Source organism: Pipistrellus hanaki, assembly GCF_964339955.1.
Source record: "Pipistrellus hanaki genome assembly, chromosome: 3".
NCBI lineage: Eukaryota > Metazoa > Chordata > Mammalia > Chiroptera > Vespertilionidae > Pipistrellus > Pipistrellus hanaki.
The window spans coordinates 92,351,470-92,368,066 of record NC_140505.1 but is presented as its reverse complement, the minus strand read 5'-3'; positions in this window follow the sequence as shown (position 1 = coordinate 92,368,066).

Below are 16,597 nucleotides of genomic sequence, written 5' to 3'. Positions count from 1 at the left end.
GACCAGCCTTCCTGGCTTCCTGTCAACATCTCTTTTAGTGAAACTGATTTGTTTTCCAGCACTATTATATTCACTAGTTTATTCTGTTTATCAGACTTTTTTATTCACTTGATTTTTAGATTCAGTTGTTGATAGATATGTATTTGTTGTTCATAATCTTTATCTTTACCTTTTTCTTCTTCCTCCTCTTCTTAAAGAATGCCCTTCAGTATTTCATATAATACTGATTTGGTGGTGATGGAATCCTTTAGCTTTTCTTATCTATGAAGCTCTTTATCTGCCCTCAATTCTGAATGATGGCTTTGTGGGTAGAGTAATCTTGGTTGTAGTTTCTTGCTATTCATCACTTTGAATATTTCTTGCCACTCCTATCTGGCCTACATAGTTTCTGTTGAGAAATCAGCTGAAGTCGTATGGGTGTTCCCTTGTAGGTAATTAACTGTTTTCTCTTGCTGCTTTTAAGATTTTCTCTTTGTCTTTTGCTCAATTTTAATTATGATGTGTCTTGGTGTGGTTCTCTTTGGATTCCTTTTGTTTGGGGTTCTGTGGACTTCCTAGACCTGTAAGTCTATTTCTTTCACCAGGTGGGGGAAGTTTTAGGTCATTATTTCTTCAAATAGCTTCTCAATATCTTGCTCTCTCTCTTCTTCTGGCACCCCCATAATTCTGATGTTGGTACACTTGAAGTTGTCCCAGAGGTTTCTTACACTATCTTGATATTTTTGGCTTCTTTTTTCTTTTTTCTTTTCTGGTAGGTGTTTTTTGCTTCTTTGTATTTCAAATCTTTGACTTGATTCTCATGATCCTCTATCTAGTGTTCTGTTGGATATCTTTATAATATTTTTATTTCAGTCAGTATATGCTTAATTTCTAGCTGGTCCTTTTACATATTTTTGAGGTTTCGCTAAATTTATCGGCCTTTTCTAGAAAATTCTTGAAAAACTTTATAACCATGGTTTTGAACTCTATATCCAGTAGTTTGCTCTCCTCCATTTCTTTCATTTGTGACCTGTTCCTTTGTCTCCACATTTTGGTTGCTTCCCTGAGTTGATAGAGTGGCTTTGTGTGCTAGGTAGCCTATAGGGCCCAGTGGCTCAGCCTCCCCAGTTAGCTGATGTGGAAATCTTGGTGCACCCTTTTGTGGGCTGTGTGCACAGTCTTGTTGTAGTTAAGCCTTGATTGTTATTGGTATCACTGGGAGGAATTGACCTCCAGACCAATTGGCTATGAGGATTAGTTGTGTCTACGCTGGGAGAACTTCTGTGCTCGAGACACCCTTATGAGACACGACATGCAATACTCTTTGTGCTCAGCTTGGATGGGGCGGAGTCTCAGTGTGGAGCAGATAGCATTGGTTTCCTATTTGCCCTCCTCTAATAGGCCCCTGTGTTTCAGTGTCCCATGGTAATTGCTGCATGCAAGCACCTCTGAGAGAAAGCCACCCTCAAGTTTTGCCCACTGCCAGACAGTCCAGTTTCTCTCTGAATGAGTCTGGGTCCACAAAGTCTTGCCCCAAACTGGAGTTCAGTGCAGTTGGGAACTTTTGTCTTTCTTCCTCTTGAGATAGCCCTCCGCATACTCAGTTGCCCGCCCTCTCCTCGTGCGCACATCGGTACCTTTGCCTTAGGCAGTTCCTGTGAGTCTCAGTGTGTTTCCTCATAGTCCAGTTTCACCACTTATGAGTCTGGGCCCCCAGAGTCTCACCCGGAATGGAGTTCAGTGCAGTTGGGAGCTTTTATCTCTCTCCCACTTGAGAAAGCCAGCTGCATATTTAGTTCCAATCCTCTCTGCACACACATCTCAGTATTTCTCACTCCTGCAGCTCCTCTGAATCTCAGTGTGCTTTTCTCTTTACTTCTAGTTGTAGAATTTCCACTAAGCTGGCCTTCCTGTCATTCTGGACGATGTGTATTTTCTCTTTTAGTTGTAGTTTTGAAATTGTTGTGCGAGGTAGTAGTTTAGGTGTTCACCTATGCCACCATTTTGGTTTCTCCCTGATTTTATTTTATTTTTTATAGTTTAAACTATTACATCTCCCCCCCCCCCCCATTTTTTTAAATAGTTTATTTTATGTTTATGGCATATGATCTTTTTTTTTTCACGTTTAAGTTTATTTTATTTATTTAATTTTTGTAAATTTTGAGTTCTACTCTACATCTTTTTATTTTATTTATTTTTATTATTAAATTATTATCTGTGTACATATTTATATTTTAACATTGCCCCCCCTCCCATACATACCCTCTTTCCCCAGAGTTTTGTGTCCATTGGTTATACTTATATGCATGTATACAAGTCCTTTGGTTGATCTCTTATCTCCCCCAGATCTCCCTACCCTCCCTGCTGTAATTTGACAGTCTGCTTGTTGCTTTACTGTCTTTATATCTGTCTTTTGGTTCATCAGTTTATAATGTTCTTTAATATCCATAAATGAGTGAGGTCATGTGGTATTTCTCTTTCATTGACTGGCTTATTTCACTCAGCATGATGTTCTCTAATCATATGATCTTTTTTTAAAAAATATTTATTTTATTGATTTTTTACAGAGAGGAAGGGAGAGAGAGAGAGTTAGAAACATCGATGAGAGAGATTCATGGATCAGCTGCCCCTTGCATGCCCTCAACTGGGAATGTGCCTGCAACCAAGGTACATGCCCTTGAACAGAATTGAACCTGGGACCCTTCAGTCATCAGGCCAATGCTATAGCCACCGAGCCAAACTGGTTTCGGCTCCCCCCTTCCCTCTCCCCCCTCACATTGAACTCTCCCGGCCACTCCCATCCCCCAGCACATGCCCTTACCCCCATAGTGTCCGTGTCCATTGTTATGCTTATATGCATGCATACCAGTCCTTTGGTTGATCTTTAACTCCCCTTCAACCCTCCCCTGCCTTCACTCTGAGGATTGACTGGCTGTTCCATAAGTCCCTGTGTCTGGATCTATTTTTCGTCATTAGTTTATATTGTTCATTATATTCCACAAATGAGTGAGATCATGTGCTATTTAGCTTTCTCCAACTGACTTATTAGCTAAACATAATTCTCTCCATGTCAATCTATGTTTTTGTTAATGCTAAGAATTCTTTCTTTATTACAGCAGCATAATATTTCATTGTATAAATATACCACCATTTTTTAATCCACTTATCTGTTGATGGCCACTTAGACTGTTTCCAAATCTTAGCTATTGTAAACTATGTTATATGAACATAGGGGTGCATATAACCTTACTGATTAGTGTTTCTTGGGATACAGTCCTAGAAGTGGGATTACTGGGTCAAATGGGAGTTCCTTTTTAAAATTTTTTAGGAGATTCCATACTGTTTTTCACAGTGGCTGCACCAGTCTTCATTCTCACCAATAATGCATGAGGGTTCCTTTTTGTCTGCTTCTCACCAGCAGTTGTCTTGTTTTGTTGATAGCAATTCTGACAGGTGTGAGATGGCATCTCATTGTTATTTTGATTTGTATCTCTCAGATGATTAGTGACTTTGGGCATGTTTTATATCTCTTAGCCTTTTGTATGTGCACTTTCAAAAAGTATCTATTTAGGTCCTTTTCCCATTTTTTGACTGGATTATTTATCTTCCTTTTGTTAATTTTGAGATTTCCCTGTAAATTTTGGAGATTAAACCCATATTGGAGATAACATTGGCAAATATTTTCACCCATACTTGTTTTGTTGATGGTTTCTTCTGCTGTGAAGAAACTTTTATTTGATGCAGTCCTATTTGTTTCTCTTCTCTTTAGATTCCATTACCTTAGGAGCTGTATCAGTAAAGATATTGCTATAACATATGTCTGATGTTTTGATGCCTATGCCTTTTTCTAAGATTTTTATGATTTCCCATCTTACATTTAAGTCCTTTATCCATTTTGAGTTTATTTTTGTATATGGTGTAAGATGGTGGTCTAGTTTCAACTTTTTTTTTTTTTTTTTTTTTTTCAGTATTTGCCCAATTTTCCCAGCATCATTTATTGAAAAGACTGTCTTGACTCCATTATATGCTCTTGCCTCTTTTGTCAAATATTAATTGAACATAATGGCTTGGGTCAATTTCTGGGGTCTCTTTTCTGTCCCATTGGTCTATATGTCTGTTCTTGTGCCAGTACCAGCAATTTTGAGAACAGTGGCTTTGTAATATAGCTTGATATCTGGTATTGTGATTCATCGAATTTTGTTCTTCTTTCTCAGGACTGTTGCAGCTATTTGGGGTCTTTTTTTTACTCCAGATGAATTTTTGGAGAGTTTTTTCTAGGTCTGTGGAATATGCTGTGGGTATTTTGATGAGGATTGCATTGAATCTATAGATTGCTTTGGGTAGTGTGGACATTTTATTTATTATTTATTTATTTATTTATTTATTTATTTATTTATTTTAAATATATTTTATTATTTTATTTTTTTTCCAGACATTCAAGATTTTTATTTTTTTATTTTTTTAATTTTTTTTAAATTTATTTATTTATTTATTTACATATTTTATTGATTTTGATTTTCTTTCTTTTTGCCCCCCTCCCTCCCTCCCACACATCCCCTCCCCCCCCAGAGTTTTATGTCCATTGGTTGTACTTATATGCATGTATACAAGTCCTTCGGTTGATCGATTATCTCCCCCAGATTCTCCTCCCCTCCCCGCTGTAATTTGACAAACTGCTTGTTGCTTTACTGTCTCTATATCTATCTTATGGTTCATCAGTTTATATTGATCTTTATTATCCACAAATGAGTGAGGTCATGTGGTGTTTCTCTTTCATTGATTGGCTTATTTCACTCAGCATGATGTTCTCCAATTCCATCCAGGTTGCTGCAAATGATGAGAAATCCTTCTTTTTTATGGCAGCATAGTATTCCATTGTATAGATGTACCATCGTTTTTTGATCCAGTCATCTGCTGACGGGCACCCAAGCTGTTTCCAAATCCTAGCTATTGTAGATTGTGCTGCTATGAACATAGGGGTGCATATATCCTTTCTGATTGGTGTTTCTAGTTTCTTGGGATATATTCCTAGGAGTGGGATTACTGGGTCAAATGGGAGTTCCATTTTCAGTTTTTTGAGGAAACTCCACACTGTTCTCCACAGTGGTTGCACCAGTCTGCATTCCCACCAGCAGTGCACGAGGGTTCCTTTTTCTCCACATCCATGCCAACACTTGTCGTTTGTTGATTTGTTGATGTTGGCCATTCTGACAGGTGTGAGATGGTACCGCATTGTTGTTTTGATTTGCATCTCTCGGACAATTAGTGACTTTGAGCATGTTTTCATGTGCCTTTTGGCCTTCCTTCTGTCTTCTTTTGAAAATGTTCTATTTAGGTCCATTGCCCATTTTTTAATTGGATTATTCATCTTCCTTTTATTTAGTTGTATAAGCTGTTTGTAGATGTTGGAGATTAAACCTTTATCAGTGGTATCATTTGCAAATATGTTCTCCCACACTGTGGGCTTTCTTGTTGTTTTGTTGATGGTTTCTTTTGCTGTAAAAAAGCTTTTTATTTTGATGTAGTCCCATTTGTTTATTTTCTCTTTAGCTTCCATTGCCCTAGGTGTAGTATTAGTGAAGAAGTTCTTTTGGCATATGTCTGAGATTTTGCTGCCTGTGGATGCTTCTAGTATTTTTATGGTTTCCCATCTGATATTTAAGTCCTGTAACCATTTTGAGTTTATTTTTGTGAATGGTGTAAGTTGGTGATCTAGTTTCATTCTTTTGCATGAGTCTGTCCAATTTTCCCAACACCATTTATTGAAGAGACTGTCTTGACTCCATTGTATATTCGTGCCTCCTTTGTCAAATATTAATTGAGCATAGTGATTTGGGTTGATATCTGGGTTCTCGATTAGATTTCATTGATCTATATGTCTGTTCTTGTGCCAGTACCAGGCTGTTTTAAGAACAGTGGCTTTGTAATATAGTTTGAAGTCTGGTATTGAGATCCCTCCTACTTTACTTTTCTTTCTCAGGATTGCTGTGGCTATTCGGGGTCTTTTATTGTTCCAAATGAACTTTTGGAGAGTTCTTTCTAGGTCGGTGAAATATGTCTTTGGTATTTTAATGGGGAGTGCATTGAACCTATAGATTGCTTTTGGAAGTATGGACATTTTGATGATGTTGATCCTACCAATCCATGAACATGGTATGTTCTTCCATTTCCTTACATCTTCCTCTATCTCTTTTTTCAGTGTTGTGTAGTTTTCCGCATATAGGTCCTTTACTTCCTTAGTTAAATTTATTCCTAGGTATCTTAATTTTTTTGGTGCGATGGTAAATGTAATTGCTTTTTTAGTCTCTGTTTCTGCAGTTTCACTATTGGTGTATAGAAATGCCATGGATATTTTGGCATTAATTTTGTATTCTGCTACATTGCCAAATTCATTTATTAAGTCAATCAGTTTTTTAATGGAGTCTTTTGGGTTTTTTATGTACAATATCATGTCATCTGCAAATAAGGATAGCTTTACTTCTTCTTTTCCAATTTGGATGCATTTTATTTCCTCCTCTTGTCTAATTGCAAGGGCTAGTACTTCCAGAACTATGACAAACAGGAGTGGCGAGAGTGGGCATCCCTGTCTTGTTCCTGTTCTTAGAGGGAATGGTTTTAGTTTTTGCCCATTGAGTATAATGTTGGCTGTGGGTTTATCATATATAGCTTTTATTATGTTGAGGTATGATCCTTGTACTCCCACCTTGTTAAGAGTTTTTATCAGAAAAGGGTGTTGGATTTTATCGAATGCTTTTTCTGCATCAATTGATATGACTATATGATTTTTATTTTTCAATTTGTTTATGTGATGTATCACGTTTATTGATTTGCGGATATTGTACCATCCTTGCATTCCTGGAATAAATCCTACTTGGTCGTGGTGTATGATCTTTGTGATGTTCTTCTGGAGTCGATTTGCTAGAATTTTTTTGAGGATTTTGGCATCTATGTTCATGAGGGATATTGGCCTGTAATTCTCTTTCATTCTGTTGTCTGTATCTGGTTTTGGTATTAGGGTGATGCTGGCTTCATAGAAGGAGTTTGGAAGTGTTCCTTCCTCTTGAATTTTTTGGAATAGTCTGAGGAGGGCAGGTGTTAGTTCTTCCTTGAATGTTTGGTAAAACTCTCCTATGAAGCCATCTGGTCCCCAACTTTTGTGTGCTGGAAGCTTTTTGATGACTGTTTCAATTTCTTCCAAAGTCACTGGTCTATTGAGATTTTTAGAATCTTCCTGATTAAGTTTTGGAAGGTTGTATTTTTTTGGGAATTTGCCCTTTTCCACCAGGTTGTCCAGTTTGTTGGAATAGAGTTGTTTGTAGTATTTTGTAACAAAGCTTTGTATTTTGGCGGGTCTATTGTTATTTCACCTCTTTCATTTCTGATTTTGTTTTTTTGGGTCCTCTCTCTTTGTTTCTTGGTTAGCCTGGCTAGGGGTTCATCAATCTTGTTTAACCTTTCAAAGAACAAGCTCTTGGTTTTGTTGATCTTATGTATTGTCTCTTTGGTCTCTATGTCGTTTATCTGTGCTCTGATTTTTGTTATTTCCTTCCTTCTGCTTACACTGGGCTTTTCTTGTTGCTCCTTTTCTAACTCTTTGAGTTGTAGAGTTAGATCATCTGTTACCCTTTTTTCTAGTTTTTTTGCAATAGGCTTGTAAGGATATGAACTTCCCTCTCAAAACTGCTTTTGCTGTGTCCCATAGATTTTTGATTGTTGTGTTTTCATTGTCATTTGTTTCCAGGATGTTTTTAATTTCTTCCTTGATTTCTCTGGCAACCCAGTCCTTATTTAATAGCATGCTGTTTAGTCTCCATGTATTTGATTTCTTTGGATTATTTTAATTTTAGTTAATTTCCAGTTTTATGCCATTATGGTCTGAGAAGATGCTTGATATGATTTCCGTCTTCTTGAACTTTAAGAGACTTTGCCTATGTCCCAAAATGTGGTCTATCTTTGAAAATGTCCCATGTGCATTTGAGAAGAATGTATATTCTGTCGCTTTGGGGTGGAATGCTCTGAAGATGTCAATTAATTCCATCTGGTGTAGTGAGTCATTTAGGATTGATATTTCTTTGCTGATTTTTTGTTTAGATGATTTGTCAAAGGGTGACAGAGGGGTATTAAAATCTCCTACTATGATTGTATTGCTGTTAATCTCTCCCTTAATGTCCTCCAGCAGTTTTTTTTTTTATGTATTTGGGTGCTCCTGTATTGGGTGCATATATATTTACCAGGGTTATTTCTTCTTGTTGGATTGCTCCCTTTAGTATTATGAAGTGGCCTTCATTATCTCTTGTTATGTCCTTCGCTCTATGATCTAATTTGTCAGATATAAGTATTGCTACCCCAGCTTTTTTTTCATTTCCATTTGCCTGGAAAACTTTTTTCCATCCCTTCACCCTCAGTCTGTGTGCATCTTTTTTTTTGAGGTGGGTTTCTTGTAGACAACAGATATATGGGTCTTGTTTTCTTATCCAATCTGTTACCCTATGTCTTTTGATTGGAGCATTTAATCTATTTACATTTAAAGATATTATTGATGGGTACTCATTTGATGCCATTTTTATTCTATACCCCTGTGTTCCTTCTTCACTTCCTATTTCTTTATTTTTTACAGTAGACCCTTTAGCATTTCTTGCATTGCTGGTTTGGTGGAGATAAATTCCTTCAGTCTTTTTTTGTCTGTGAAGCTCCTGATTTCCCCTTCAATTTTGATTGATAGCCTTGCTGGGTACAGTATTCGTGGATTCTGACCCTTCCTTTGCATGACTTTGTATATTTCATCCCATTCCCTTCTGGCCTGATAAGTTTCTGTTGAGAAATCAGTTGCTAGTCTGATGGGGGTTCCTTTGTATGTAACTTTCTGTCTCTCTCTGGCTGCTTTTAAGATTCTTACTTTGTCGTTGTTGTTTGCCAATTTGATTATAATGTGCCTTGGAGTCTGTCTTCTGGGATTCATTTTGCTTGGGACTCTGCGAGCATCTTTGATTTGTGTGGGTTTTTTCTTCTCTATTTCAGGAAAGTTTTCTGTCATTATTTCTTGAAATACTTTTTCCATGTCTACCTCAGTTTCCTTTTTTTCTGGAACCCCTATTATTCGAATATTATTTTGTTTTGTATTTTCCCAAAGCTCCCGTAGGCTCTCCTCCTGCTTTTTAATCTTTTTTTCTAGAAGCTGCTCTACTTGGGTATTTTTTTCCCTAGTACCTTCTAGCTCACTGATGCGGTCCTCTGCTTCATCTAGTCTACTCTTGATGCTTTCTATTGAGTTCTTCACGGTAGCGATGTCATTTTTCATTTCTTCTTGGTTCTTCTTCAATTCCTCATGGTTCTTCTTCAATTCCTCATGGTTCTTCCTCATTTCTTCTTGGTTATTGTCAAATTTCTCTTCCATTCTTTTTAGCCATTCTGTGATCATTATTCTGAATTCTTGCTCTGGTAGGCTGCTTGCTTCTGACTCGTTTACTTCCTTTTCTGGTGATGCCTGCTTTTCTTTCACGTGCGAACTATGTTTTTGTCTCCCCATGGCCTCTCTTTTCAGGATGTCTGGTTATGTGGTGTTCCTTCTCCTGCGTTGATTTAAAGGTACAAAATACAACACTACCAGGTACAACACAAGAGGCACTTAACAGGAATGTATTTACAATATTAATAACCTCTAATAAAGGTGACCACTAGAGAAAGGCAACTTAGGGGATAGGAGAGAAGGAAGAAAGGTAAAAATAAAATAAAGAAAAATTAAAAAAAATTAAAATTAAAATTAAAAACAATTAAGTAAATAAAATAAAATAAGAGGGACAAAGATATAGAAAAAGAAGAAAAAAAGTTATGGCAAAATGAAGTTGGAAAACAGGGAAAAAATGAAAAGAGAGGGGGAGAGAGAGAGAGAGAGAGAGAGAGAGAGAGAGAGAGAGAGAGAAGAAGAAGAAGAAGAAGAAGAAGAAGAAGAAGAAGAAGAAGAAGCAAACTAAAAGAGAAATGGGAAACAAACTATATATATGTGGAGAAAATTGCCATAGAACAACCACTGAACCCAACCGATGCCAGTAACAATACTTGGAGATTAATACAAACTACAATATCCACTATTATTAAGTAAGGCTATGATATACAGAAGGAAAAGAAACAAACAAAAACAGTGGATTTAAAAAAAATACAAAGCAACAATAACAACACAGGAATAAGCATAACAATTTCACTAACAAGCATAAAAATTCACAGTAATCAACCTTCACACAAACAATGCGAAAAAGATAGAGGGGAGAACAGTTTTTTTTTTTGTTTTTTTTAACTAGTGAATATAGTGCAGAGATTGGTATTTATACACTTGGATCAGGGGTTGGAACTTAGGTCTATAAGTATAGTGAGAGCTTTAGCAGGGGGGTATACAGAAAGAATAGAGGAAAAACTAAAGCCGGAAAGGGATAGGATATACTGTAGACTAAATGGGTAAAGTTTAGTAAGAGAGTGATGGTGTAAACGTCGAGTTGAGATGAGATAGGGTTGAATGATGCTATACTAGAGATTAAAATAGAATGAAGGTTACTCCCAGTGTAAAATATAGAAAAAATAAAATGGTACTGGAGCGGGAGAAAAAAAAAAATTTCAAAATAGCAGTAGTAATAGTGATGATAGAGATTGAAAAATGTAGTAATTAAAAAGGTAAAATCAAGTAAGGAAAAAAGAAAAAAATCGTTTCTTAAGTAAAAGATATAAAAAATGAAAATTAAATAAAAGTTATAAAAAATGAAAATAAAATAAAGAATAGTAAAATTAGCATAAAAATGTCCAGTAGTGGTCGTTCACTTCGTCTGTTAATGTATTTGGCACTCCTGATTCTCGGACCAGACAGTCTTGCAGTTCCCAGCATTCCACTGCACCTCAGATTTGTAAGGCAATCCTTAATTTTAAGTAGGCTATATCTTAGTTATTTGTGTCCATTTATTTTTGATTAATTAAAATATAAAAGAAACGAAAGAAAAAAAAAGAAAAAGAAAAAAAAAAGAAAGAAAGAAAAAAAAAGGCAGTTTGTAATTCAGCTCTCAGTTGTCAGTGTTTCCGGTTTGACCTCCCAGTCTTTTTGGTTGCTCTGGCCTTCTTTCTCTATGGCTCTAGCTGGCAGAGTGCCAGCTGGCTCCCAGACTATCTCTTCTGGCTCCGATCCCTAGTTTCCAGGAAGGCAATTTCCACCTGCAATTTCCCAGGATATGCCCAAACTGGGCAGACCTTCCCTAGTATTCCAAAGCAAGGGGGTGAGGGGGATCAGGCGACAAGGTGTCCAGATGTTCCGCCCTTGGCGAGACAGCCGTGATTCTTAACACTCTGGCCCGTATCCCCTGGCGTTTTAAAAAAGTCTCGCTTCTGGGGAGGATTACGTCAAACCCAGCACTAGGTGTCGCTGCAGCCTTCTTTTGGCTCAGCTCTGCGGGCGGTAGCGCGGAGCTCCGTGGAGGCGGGGCCGGAGCTCCCCGGCTTCCGTAGCTGCCTGCGCCGCAGGACCCAGATCCCTCAGGCTGACCCCGCAAACTCTGACCTTCCCGTGGGTGACCAACGAACTCCTTTGAATCCACGTGCCTGCGCCAATTCAGGCGTCTCAGCTGCTAGATGGACTTCTCCGCTGTGGGTTTTCCAGGCCTCAGGGATGCTCCTCCTTTCCTGGTAAGATGGCGCTCGCAGGGAGAGCTCGCCAGGAGAGCTCTCCGCGGCCGCTGGAGTGCTGGCCACCCCGTCAGGAAATCCTGTCCAGCGGACTCTTCCTTACCTTCCTTGATAATTCCGCTGCCCCTTAGCTGCCAATCAACATTCCCTGAGCGACTCAGACGCTACTTTTATATGTTCTGGGACCAGAGTCAGAACAAGTCCGACTGTTCGGTCGCCATCTTCAAGCTCCGCCCCTATTTTAAATATATTTTATTGATTTTTTACAGAGAGGAAGGGAGAGAGAGATAGAGAGCTAGAAATGTTGATGAGAGAGAAACATTGACCAGCTGCCTCCTGCACACCCCCCACCGGGGATGTGCCTGCAACCAATGTACATGCCCTTGACCAGAATCGAACCTGGGACCTTTCAGTCTGCAGACCAACGCTCTACCACTGAGCCAAACCAGCTTTGGCATAGTGTGGACATTTTAATAATGCTGGTTCCACCAATTCGTGAACCTAGTATATGTTTCCATTTGTTTGTCTTCCTCTACGTCTTTCAATGTCCTATAGTTTGCTGAGTACAGCTCTTTTACCTCCTAGTTAAGTTTATTCCTAAGTATTTTAATTTTTTGTTGCAAATATAAATTGAATTTTTTTTTTTTACTTTCTCTTTCTGTGAGTTCCTTATCTGTATATAAAAAAGCCATAGTTGCCGTAGCCAGTTTGGCTCAATGGATCGAGCGTCGGCCTGGGGACCAAATGGTCTCAGCTTTGATATTGGTCAAGGGCACATGCTTGGGTTTCTGGATCAGACCAACATGCAGGAGGCAGCCAATCAATGATTCCCTCTCACTATTAATATTCTATCTCTCTCTTCCTCTCCTTTCCTCTCTGAAATCAATAAAAATATTTTTAAATACCCATAGATTTCTGGGTATTGATTTTGTATCCTGCTACACTGCCAAATTCATTTTTTAAGTCTAATAGTCTTTTGATGGAGTGTTTAGGATTTTCTATGTACAATATCATGTCATCAGGGACTAATTACAGTTTTACGTCTTCTTTTCCAATTTTGATACCTTATATTTCTTCTTGTCTGATTGGCATGGCTAGCACTTCCAGTACTATGTCAAATAGGAGTGGTGAAAGTGGGTATCCCTGTCTTGTTCCTGTTCCCAGGGAAAATCGTTTTAGTTTTTGCCTGTTGAGTATGACATTGTCTATAGGTTTATCATTTAAAGCTTTTATTATGTTGAGGGATGGTCCCTCTATTCCCTCTATTTGCTGAGAGTTTTTATCAAGAAAGTGTGTTGAATTTTGTCAAATGCTTTTTCTGCATCGATTGATATGAATTTGTGATTATTGTCTCTCAATTTCTTTATATGATGTATCATATTTATTGATTTGTGGATATTGTATCATTCTTGCATCCCAGAATAAATCCCACTTGGTTATGATATATTATCTTTCTAATGCAATGCTGGATCTGATTTCGTTGAGGATTTTAGCATCTATGTTCATCAGGGATATTCGCAGGTAATTCTCTTTCTTTGTAAAATCTTTATCTGGTTTTGGGATTAAGGTAATGCATAGAAAGAGCTTGGAAGCATTCCTTCCTCTTGAGTTTTTGGAATAGTCTGAAGAGGATAGGTTTTAGTTCTTTGAATGCTTGGTAAAACTACCCTATCTGGCCCATGGCTTGTGTTTATTGGAAGTTTTTTTTTTTTAAATTTTTATTACTGCTTTAATTTCCTCCATAACTATCAGCCTATTCAGATTTTTTTTACTGAACCTAGGTGACCGAATTATGCTCCAATGTTGAGTCTCCAGATTGGGAATAGGTCAGTTGGTATAACCTGCCAACTCAGCTCTGTTTGGACAGAAAGGCTGCTTGTGACCCTCAGGTATTCTCCAGTCAGGAGTCAGCCTCTCCTGGGTATGCCCTCACAGTGGATGACCACTGACCCATGTCCTTAGAGACTAGTTTGTTTTTGGTTGGTGCCAGATTAATCCCCTTTACACTCAGTGGTTGTTTCCTTAATACTCCGACTGAAACCTGAGTGTTTTTGCCAAGCTATATATATAAAAGGCTAATATGCTATATGTCAGACCATCCAACTGATCTCTATGACATGCACTGAAACTCAACACAGGAGCTGCTAAACTGCAGTGACTTGGCAGTGGTGGTTCTCGGGTGACACACCCTGGAACCAGAGAGGAGAGAGCCCAATTCCTGGTGGGGCTGTGTGTTTCTACCTTTGGCCATGGGTTATGTAGTTGCTGGGGCACTATTGACTCCGAATCTGGTTTACTGCACACTGTGTTTGCATTCCACACTCTGTATGATGGCAACTTCACAGAGTGCCCTCTTGTACTCTGGGAGCCCTCAGGGGATGTCAGAGTGATGGTTTTGGCCTGATCACCACAGGCCATGTGGAGGGGCCCTACCTGCTGAAGGAACCCCACTCACTTTGCAGATGCTAGGGAGGGACTGTTGGAAATTGGCTCCATTGTGTGTTCAGCCTGGCTCATCTAATTCCATCCCACCAGCCACCTTCTAATTAATTTCCTTTCAATGTGCATGAATCCATGCACCGGGTCACTAGTTTTAAATAATTATCCACCTGCGCTGTGGAGAAATTTGTTTTGGAATCCTGCTGACTATGCCAATTGTCCCAATTATGCCCCAATTAATTAATTATTTCTCTAGACTTGGTGGGACAAATGCAGGTGACCAAAAGTCAGCAATAATGGCCTATCCCCTGGTACTTCAATGTCCAGACAGCTGAAGCAAACCGGAACACATGAACACACAAGAGAGAATTAGTATGCAATCACACAGGGTTTATTTACTTATTCCTAGTGGGTCCTAGGCTCCAGCAAAAGCCATTCAGCGATGCACACCAAAATATGGATGATGAAGATGGAGACAAACAGGTGGCCGCAGTTGGTTCAGACTCACATAGCAGATCAGTGAGGAGCTTGTCTCACTGAGCGACGTGGAGTCCTTCTCTATCAGGCAGGACATATCGACTGAAGAAAGGTCTGTTACTTATATAGCCAGGAGTAAACAACTTGTATCGTTATCAGTGTGGACCAGATGGTGTGCCTTATGCTAGGAGCAGGGCGTTTACACTTTAAGGGCTCATGGCTTTTACATCAAGATAGTGGGGTGTTCACTAATTTGGAAGTTACAGAGTATTGGGGTCTCACACAGCAAATATTTCACACAATAATTACTTCATACATTAGTGGGGTTTCCTTATGACCATAACATTATTATAACAACATACCCTTGAAGTGTCTGGGTAACTTGTAACTTCACTTTTTCTAGACCCCCTGGGGCACAACCAAATGTGCTGGTTGCCAGGACAGATATAACAAATTCCTTCATGTTAATTGTTCCTGCACCCACCTAACTATGTGTCCATCATTTTACTTTTTATCCGATCCTAGGGATTCCCGCTTTGCTTTCTCCCGCCTCTCTAATCTATCACCAATAAATTTCATGTAAACCACCTAAGTCCCTTCCTTTGATTGCAATGTATAAATACAGATGTAACCCGCCATTTTTCTGGAGCGTTATCTCAATTCATTGAGGTTCTGCTGCCAAGCATATGTCAACAGTTTGGCTCAAATAAACTCAAAAATTCTTTGCAGATTTCAATTTCTTTCTTTTTTTAAATTTATTTTTCTTTCTTTCTTTTTTCTTTTTCTTTTTTTTTTTCATTAACAAAACTAAGGTGTGAAATAAGAAACTAGATAATAGATAATTAAAAAAATTTCCTCCTGAACCATATAGCCTTTCACCCCAAAGCCACAGAATATACATTCTTCTCAATTACACATGGGTCATTTTCAAAGATAGACCATAGGCTGGGACATAGGCAAAATATCTTCAAATTCAAGAAGATAGAAATCATGCCAAGCATCTTTTCAGATCACAATGGCATAAAACTGGAAATCAACTACAGTAAAAACAATCCCCCCAAAATCTAACACATGGAGACTAAATGTCATGTTATTAAACAATGACTGGTTTACCAGAGAGATCAAGGAAGAAATAAAAAAAACATAATGGCAACAAATGACAATGAAAATACAACAATCCAAAATCTATGGGGCACAGCAAAAGCAGTCTTGAGAGGAAAGTTCATAGGTCTACAAGCCTACTTCAAAAAACAAGAAACAATGGTAATAAATTACTTAGTCCTACAGCTCAAAGAGTTAGAAAGAAAGCAACAAGAAAAGCCCAGTGTAAGCAGATGGAAGGAAATAATAAAAATCAGAGCACAGATAAAAGGCATAGAGACCAACACCCCCCAAAACAAACAAACAAACAAACAAACAAATAAAAACAACACACAAAAACAAAAACAAAACAAACAAAAAAACCAATAAAGAAGATCAACAAAACCAAGAGCTGGATCGTTGATAGGATAAACAAGATTTATGTGCCTCTAGCCAGGCTCACCAAGAAGCAAAGAGAGAGGACACAAATAAACAAAATCAGAATGAAACAGGTGAAATAACAACAGACTCCACTGAAATACAAAGGTTTGTTAAAAAATATGACAAACTACTTTATTGCAACAAACTGGAAAACCTGGAAGAAATGGAAATGTTCCTACAAAAATATAATGTTCCAAAACTCAATCAGGAAGAATCTAAACAGCTCAATAGGCCAATAACTATGGAAGAACTTGAAGCAATCATAAAAATTTTTCCAACAAACAAATGCCAGGCCAGACAGCTTCACAGGGGAATTTTACCAAAAATTCAAGGAAGAACTAAAACCTGTCCTCAGACTTTTCAAAAAAATTCTAGAGGAAGGAACACTTCCAAACTCCTATGAAGCCTACATCACCCTAATACCAAAACTAGATAAAGACAGAACAATGAAAGAGAATTACAGGCTAATATCCCTCATGAACATAGATGCCAAAATCCTCAACAAAATTCTAGCAAATCGGCT